Below are 8360 nucleotides of genomic sequence, written 5' to 3' on the forward strand. Positions count from 1 at the left end.
CAAACACACCTGAACAAGCTAATCAAGGTCTGAAGGGTTACAAGAATGCTACAGGCAGGTGAGTTTTAATTAGGGTTGGAGCTGTACTCTGCAGGGCTGCGGCTCTTCAGGACCGGAGTTCGCCACTGCTGCTCTATAAGGTCAAATAAACAATTTCCAACTCGTTCTGGATCACTACGACTCTTTTTTCTAAAGCTATTGAAGTAGACCATGTGTGAATGGAGAAACCCATACAAAATGTCATTAATAGGTATGAAGCATATAAAGCAAAAACTTGTACAATAAAGAATTGTAGCTTGGTCTTTGAGACTAAATAAAGAATTTACAATCTTCCTCGGATGACTTGATCTGTTTTTTCAAGACCTATTGAACTGTGTAAGGTGTCAATGAAAAAACCAATGCAATACGCTGGGAGCATAAAGCAATAACTTGCACAATAAAGAGTTGTAGTATGTTCTTTATGATCAAATAAATATTTAGCATTTTGTTTTGGAGCTGTGTGACCCTCTTTTCAAAAGTTATTGAACTGGATGCTGTGCCATTGAAGAACCCCATAGAATACAGTGATGATAGAAATTGAACATCTACAGTAAATAATAGCACATTAAAGACTTGTAGTATGCTCTTTAGGTTCAAATAAAAATTTTCCACCATGTTCTAGAATAGTCCATCAAGCTTTTTAAAAGCTATTGAACTAAATGTTGTGTCATTGAAGAAACCAATACAACACTTTTTTATGAAGTAGTACAAATTGACCATATAAGGAAAATTGCTGCACAATAAAGAGTTGTAGTATGTTTATTAGGGTGAAGTTAAGATTTTCCAATGTGTCCAGGACCAGTCCATCAAGCCTTTTAAAAGCTATTGAACTTAATAATGTGTCATTGAAGAAACCACAGTAATAGCAACAACAAAAAATACACTTGAGGCACAAATTGTTTATTAAATATATTAACTATATAAATGTATAATATATCAACATGCTCTGGAACGTTTTCAATAAAAGCAAGCAGCGCTTTTCAGCTCAAATGAGTCTTTAGCAACTTTCCATAAAAGTGTCATGTAATTTGTAGACGGTCCCTCTGGTGGTGATGACGTCACATCATTCCATAGGCATAAACGTGTTTTTCAGCCTTATAAAAACATCGACTTCTGCAGACAAATGGATTGTAGGAACTGCTCATTATAGTCGGTAATGAAAATTAATTGTAAGTATCCTTTTTAAATGCATATTAACAAAGCTATTGAACACGGAAGTCCGAATGTGTGAATATAAAACCAACTTTACCGCAGTCCTCTCGAGTCGGCCGAGCTAGCCGTGTTAGCCCGCGTCTCTTTGCCACCTCGTTTGCTGCCCGGAGCTGCCATGAGAACACACAGTATCTACCAACTTTATGACAGTGTGTGTTCATAAATCATATCCCAGCGAAAGAGTAAAATAAATAAACTTCTAGGACTTATTATTATTTAATTGAAATTTCACCTGTGAGGAGCTCACTAAAAACGCGTCCACATCGTGTTCGCGCAAGAGCGCCCCCCCATACAAGAATACTTTTGCGCAAAAAAGCTAAAATAACAACTTTATCCAACAATTCTTCTCCCCCGAGTCCCCCTCTGTCTCCATTGTGGAGAGTTTCACGACGCATGCGTGTATTACGTCAGCAGCATCACACGCATGGGTTGTTTACGTGCAGATCATCGCATGCGCATGCCACACTTTGATTTATTACGTAAACCTGATTTTCTTCTTCACTCTCGTTTTAATATTCCTGTAAAACACTAAGCGCCACAGACTGTACCACAGGCTATTTATATTGTGTATAAAGTGTGCTTTCTCATATGTTTGGCTGACTGTATTTTATGATGATCGTGAACGGGCTGCAATGCGAGAAATGTGTGTGCGATCACTTGAACTTCTTCCTTTAAAAAGTGGAAACAACTTACAATTCTCCCTCATTTATGGTCATACAGATAAGAAATGCATCATTCAAAACTATAAAGGATTCACTTTTATTTGTACATTCACAATAAAAGCAAAACATTGTGCTTTTGTAAAATAAAGGAAATGAACAGGTGGCCGATTTCTGCCGTCTCACTTTCCTTTCCGTGAAGTTGTTTATGGAGCGAATCACAAAAATGAACCGAATCTCTGCATATAGGCTACTACTAGTCACAGCTTTTCTTTCATTTAGATAATTTATCAATTATTTAAGAACGGGTTTTATGTATAGGCCTAAGTATTTCATATTCTAGTGTCTGGAAACAATGTTTCAAACATTTTTGTAAAATGAATGAAAAAGTGATGTATATCTGTTGGATGTTGTATTATCAAACTCTGAAGTTGATACAAATCATTGTTTTACTCTTTACATAAAGGTTTACAGAACATATTTGTGTTTTGCATTTCCTCATTTGTTCTTAAAGTCTTAACTTGACCCGCAGAAACCCTGTTTCCTTACGACTAAATGTTAAAGCTTTTAGTAAAAAAAATAATAATTCAGAATAATTTGCTTGTCATCCAAAAGAGAAAACACAAATGTAAAATACTTGGCAGCTGTAACTTATTGTTAAATTGTATAATTTTGTTTTACATAAAGCACAAAGCTGTGGGAAATAATGGTTTAGACCTGTGCGAGTGGGATTCAGACCTCAGTCCAAGTTTAAAAAAAGGAAAAGATGCATGTAAAAAAAACTCTGATTGGCTGAAATGCTTCAATTTGATTGGCTGGCACTGCAATCTAGTTCTACACAACTGGGTGGCAATAATAATGGTGCCACCTGCCATAACACTGAAGAAGAAGAAGAGGGATTCAAAGGAAGGTGTGGAAAATGAAGTGATCAAAAATGAATGAGGTATGCAGGAAGGAACAGGAGAGACGAGACAATAATATCGAGGCTCAGGTTTGGACACACTGGACTAAATGCATCACTGTTTAAAACAGCTCAGGGAAATATGATTTCTGTCGGCAGGAAGAAACCGTAGAGCATGTTATGATATATTGTCAGAAATATGAAAGAGAAAGACAGTTGATTAAGCTTAGGAGAGCTGAAAATACACTTTGATTTAATTGATTTACTGCAAACAGAGTCAGAAGATCAGTTTTACCATTTCTTTTTTCAACATCTTAGAGAAACTAATTGAAGTTGTTTTTCTTTAACAATATATATATATATCCCCAAACATAGGGAAACGTTGCACATCTCAAAGCATGCAAAACACAACAATAGCAACAACAACAACAACAATAAAAAAATGAATACAAACATATAAATACAAAAGTAAAATAAAAAATAACTGTTTTAACTATATGTATAGTAAACATTCTGGTCCATATTCCACACTATTACCAGTTGGTAATGCAGCATTTAATGTTTGCCAATAAACCGGAAAAGAAGAAGAGGAGGAGGAGGAGGAGGTGTTATGCGCATGCGCAGCTCTCACTCTGCGGCGACTACTTTGAGTCGAAAACGAAAGTAAACTCGAAAGGAAAATGCGAAAGTTTTGAAGACTTAAAACCGGTCTTAAACATCATATTAAGGTGAGTTTATTCATCGGCTTCTGGTATTATTCCATATTATTGTAGTTATGTTTAGCATTGGCGTCTCTGTCGTGTTATATCCGATCTTAACACCATTAATAGAGTTGTGACGCATGTAAAAGTGGATGAAGCTGCTCAAGTTCATCTTCAGGATTATAATCATATCGAGCTCTAGATTCTGCTCTTAGTTCAGATTCATTTACGGATTATTTACAGTCGGGAATATAGGCTACCGAAGAAGGAGATAGTCTGAAATCCGAAATAAACGAGTCTGAATCCACACATGCTGCAGGCAAAACCACTGAAAGCATGAATTCTTTCTCAAAAATTAGTTCATAAGCCATCGTCTAGCGATCTCGGTCCTCCACACTAATTACACATCTAAAATGATCGTTATTTGATCGTTTTCTGAGAAGTCTACCCTCCTAAATATGTCCTTTATTGTAAACAGTTGTGTTTGTGCGTATGAAACTGCTTGGCTGGCTGCTTTAGCGGCGGTCTTCAGCAGGAGACAGCGCTGTGTCTGATGTTTAGGGAATTGTAAAAAACTAGAATATTAGATTAAACGACTTAATTTAGTGAGGATACCATGATTGACAACATGTGGTTTGATACCTTGCAGCAGACATTTTGTAAAATGCATTTTTCATGAAAATTGTCACTGGTGTTACCTTCCTACTGGGTAACACCAGTGAAGATCAGTTTATGCTGATGCTCTTTTACTAACTGCTTTCACTGATTGCCAAATGTATGCCAAATGTAACAATTTAGTCTTATCTACTTAATTGTAGTTAAAGAATAAGGATCTTTGGTCTTATGTATGTCACTGGTGTTTCATATTGTGTCACTGGTGTTACCTTCCTACTGGGTAACACCAGTGAAGATCAGTTTATGCTGATGCTCTTTTACTAACTGCTTTCACTGATTGCCAAATGTATGCCAAATGTAACAATTTAGTCTTATCTACTTAATTGTAGTTAAAGAATAAGGATCTTTGGTCTTATGTATGTCACTGGTGTTTCATATTGTGTCACTGGTGTTACTTTTTTCTGTCACATTAAATAAAATGCGTCACATGTGTCACGATAATAATTTTACATCCATTGAATTCTGCTTCACTCAAGAGTTAAGATGTAAAGCATTGCATCATTACTTGTTTATAACTGTTTTTACAAATATTTTGATTGTTATGGCAAATACATGGTTGCGTAAATGAACTAACATCATTCAATCACACTGTAAACAAACCTGATTAAAATAAATAAAACATAATCTCCTTATTTGTTGCATTATCATCATTTTTCTGCAACTCTGACTACATGTACTAAAAAATTGAGAAATAATATTTCATAAAAACCTTAAAATTGCCAGAGAAGTAAGGTAACACCAGTGACAAAAAATGGTACATGTGGTCTTTAAATAAATGCACAAAAAATATAAAAAATCATTAAGCTGTCATTTATGTGTATTCATAAATTCAAAAGATAATATAATAATGTGGTCTAAGTTTAAATGTTAAAAAAAGAAATACATTTTAAGACATCTTGCCATACCAAAAGTGGACTTTTCTGTAGAATGCCCCATATAAAGTGCGGGACTTGATTGATATTAAAAGGGTTATTAAGAGCGGACTGACGGTATATCACGATATACACAGAATTACAGTATTTCACAACATCAGTCTTGGCGAGTATTCACACCGAAATGATCCGTTATGCTTTAAGTGAACGTTTGGTTTGCTGTTGGGGAAACATCTGGGGGTCTACCATATACCCGGCGCAATGTGTTTTTTGCTAGTTTCAGCTCGACACATTATTTTCACGTGGTTTAAATAGCAAATGCACCTGCGCCCATCTGTGAAACCAGGTGTGTTCAAGCGCATTGTTGGCGACTGAAGACGATTGCGCCATTGACCAACTAAAACCTGGTCTAAAGTCAATGGCTCAGCATTTTGTATTTATTTATTTATTTAAAGGGCACGTTAGTAATATGAGCATATAGACGGGTGCACAACGCGCAGCAGCACACAAACAGCACTACATTAAACTATAGATATAACGTTGAATATAATGCACTGGGTGAATATCGTGAGTCCTGATGTCAAATGTCTGATTTTACCAGTAATACCACGGTAGCCAGTGACAGTTAAAAGCATATAACGTATTTTCAGCTTCAGAGTAATGAATATTTTTATTCTGGTGTCACCATTGCCCTGTGTTCAAGTTCAGTTCAATTTAAGCCACCATCCCAAATTCATACGAAATTTGTAATTTTAATCAACAGTCATTTTTTGTTAACTTTTTACCTTATGTCCAAGAAGATATAATAATAAAACAAAACACACCTGCTTTAAATTGACTTAAAATATTGTGATAATATTGTATTGTGAGTTCAGTATCAAGATATGAAGGACAAATCATGTTGAAACTAGTTTCTTGTTTTGCACCGCTTTCAAAACAATTGCATAGAACGGACCTGTCTGAGCTGACCTGTCCTGTTTTTCAGCCCTCTGAAGTATATTTATAATTTACAGGCCAAAATGTTTAAAAGCAGGTATGTGTGATATCTCAAGAATTATGATTGCTGGCCTCATAGAAATTACTTATATCTATAAACTGATAAATTAACATACAAATATGAGGCACCACCACCTTGCTTTCACGTTAAAAAATAAAATGTGCTGGAATAATATGATTACAGTGAAATGTGTGTGATTGTGTTGCTGATCGTGTTTGTTTGGTGAACACAGCGAAACTCATTGTGGAGAAGAGCAGCTATCACACATTTGACAAATATAATAATCTGCAGGTCTGAGATTTGAGGGGTTTCCAGCAGCGCTTCAACAATGAAACATCAGCTCTGAATATAATCTTCATCAGATGTGAGGATCAGTTAGTTGATGTGTGTGAGTGACGTCACGTTACAGCAGCAGAAACACATCCAGCTCTGAACAGAGTCCTGCTTTTCTCCTGCTGCTGAAGTCAGATATGTTCAGTAAGACACAAGAGCATCAGTGAGCTCAGATACTGACGATGCTCATGAGGAGCACTCTTCAGATCTTCTCCACTGCAGTCAGTAAAGCAGCACTTTATGCATTCAGAAGAACAAACTGCTGCAGCTCCACATTCTCTTCAATCTCATTGTGTGTGCAGCGTTAAGATTGCTTTTCACTGCAATCACTGGAATAATAATCACTATATTACGTGTCATGTGTTCTCTTGTGTTTCCATATGCAGGACTGAAGTCAGTTTGTGATTATGGAGAGCAGAGAGAGCAGAGAGAGATCTTCATCTGCTGATCACAGCTGTGTGTCTCTGAAGAGTGACAGATCTATGTCTCCTCCTCTTAAATTCAGTGATGATCCAGTGACCTCTGACCCCAGGTGAGATATAATCCAGTGTTAAGGTCAGTTGATGCTGCACTGATAAACACTGACCAGCGTGAACAATCACTGGATCACAGTTCATCATTTCTCAGACGCTCCACGAGTCGACAAGTGCTGCTTCAACATGTTCAATCAGAGAAAACACAGACTGAGAACAGCAGCAGATTCAGACAGGAGTCACACACTGATCCACAAACCAGACCAAGAGTCTGTTTCCACTGTTAGTGAAGCACACACTGACTTACTGTTACAGCTGCAGATAACCAGCATTTACTGATTCATCTGAGGATTGTTTCTGATTCATCGGATGAAAAAGTTTAAAGGGGTCCTATTATGCTCTTTTACAAAGTCTTGCTTTTGTTTTGGGGGTATACTAGAACAGGCTTTCATGCTTGTTGGTTCGAAAAACGCATTATTTTTCATATAATTTACATTATTACAATACCTTTCTCCCCAGCCTGGCACAAACGGTTCGAATAGTTACGGGGTTTGATGAAGGCCTGCCTTCCAAAAAACGGAATGTGTTGTGATTGGTTAGCTGTCCCAGTGCGTTGTGATTGGCAAACAGCTTAGACGGTGTTTCAGTACTGCCACGCCCCTTGCCAAAGCAGCAAGTTCCGTCTGCTCCGGTATAGTTAAGGATGGCGTCAATATTGCCATATCAATTTGAGCCGGATTCAGACCCCAAGAATATTGAACAAGAGGATCGCGGAGAACCTTTGCACACACGGATATTGCAGGACATATTAGAGTGATAACGTTATTGTTTTTTTTTTGGCTAAATCATGTTTCCGAAAAATGAAATGTGTTGTGATTAGTTAGCTGTCCCAGTGCGTTGTGATTGGGTGTTTCAGTACTGCCCCGCCCCTTCCAAAGCAGCTAGTTCCGTCTGCTCCAGTGTAGTTAAGGATGGCGTCAATATTGCCATATCAATTTGAACCGGATTCAGACCCAGAGAATATTGAACAAGAGGATCGCGCAGAACCTTTGCACACACTGATATTGCAAGACATATTAGAGCGGTAACGTTGTTGTATGTTTTTTTTTTTGGCTAAATCCCGTTTTAGATAGGATGTCAACAACCACTTAAAAATAACTGCATTTACTATGTACAGATAAGTGCATATGTATTATGTGTATTGTTCTTAAATTCTAACATTGTAACATGAACTGCAGTGAAACTGTTATACAGTTGAATTTACAGGTGCATCTCAATAAATTAGAATGTCATGGAAAAGATCATTTATTTCAGTAATTCAACTCAAATTGTGAAACTCGTGTATTAAATAAATTCAATGCACACAGACTGAAGTAGTTTAAGTCTTTGGTTCTTTTAATTGTGATGATTTTGGCTCACATTTAACAAAAACCCACCAATTCACTATCTCAACAAATGAGAATATGGTGACATGCCAATCAGCTAATCAACTCAAAAC

The 8360-nt window shown here is 36.8% G+C and overlaps 2 long non-coding RNA genes across 2 annotated transcripts in view; one reads left to right on the forward strand and one right to left on the reverse strand.

The window, feature by feature from the left end:
- Positions 1-811: 811 nt before the first annotated feature.
- Positions 812-1700, reverse strand: LOC107574223 (uncharacterized). The gene is made up of 3 exons (XR_001607643.1): positions 1484-1700; positions 1289-1383; positions 812-1152 (listed from the first exon to the last, which is right to left on the reverse strand). It is a non-coding gene; the product is annotated as an uncharacterized lncRNA (long non-coding RNA).
- A 1755-nt stretch (positions 1701-3455) lies between these two features.
- The window catches only part of LOC107574224 (uncharacterized), an 11305-nt gene continuing 6400 nt past the window's right edge, over positions 3456-8360 (forward strand). Inside the window, exons 1-2 of the long non-coding RNA XR_001607644.1 lie at positions 3456-3539; positions 6776-6921. This is a non-coding gene — a long non-coding RNA (uncharacterized lncRNA). The remainder of the gene's footprint in view (positions 3540-6775; positions 6922-8360) is intronic.

Source organism: Sinocyclocheilus grahami, unplaced genomic scaffold, assembly GCF_001515645.1.
Source record: "Sinocyclocheilus grahami isolate Dianchi unplaced genomic scaffold, SAMN03320097.WGS_v1.1 scaffold2153.1, whole genome shotgun sequence".
NCBI lineage: Eukaryota > Metazoa > Chordata > Actinopteri > Cypriniformes > Cyprinidae > Sinocyclocheilus > Sinocyclocheilus grahami.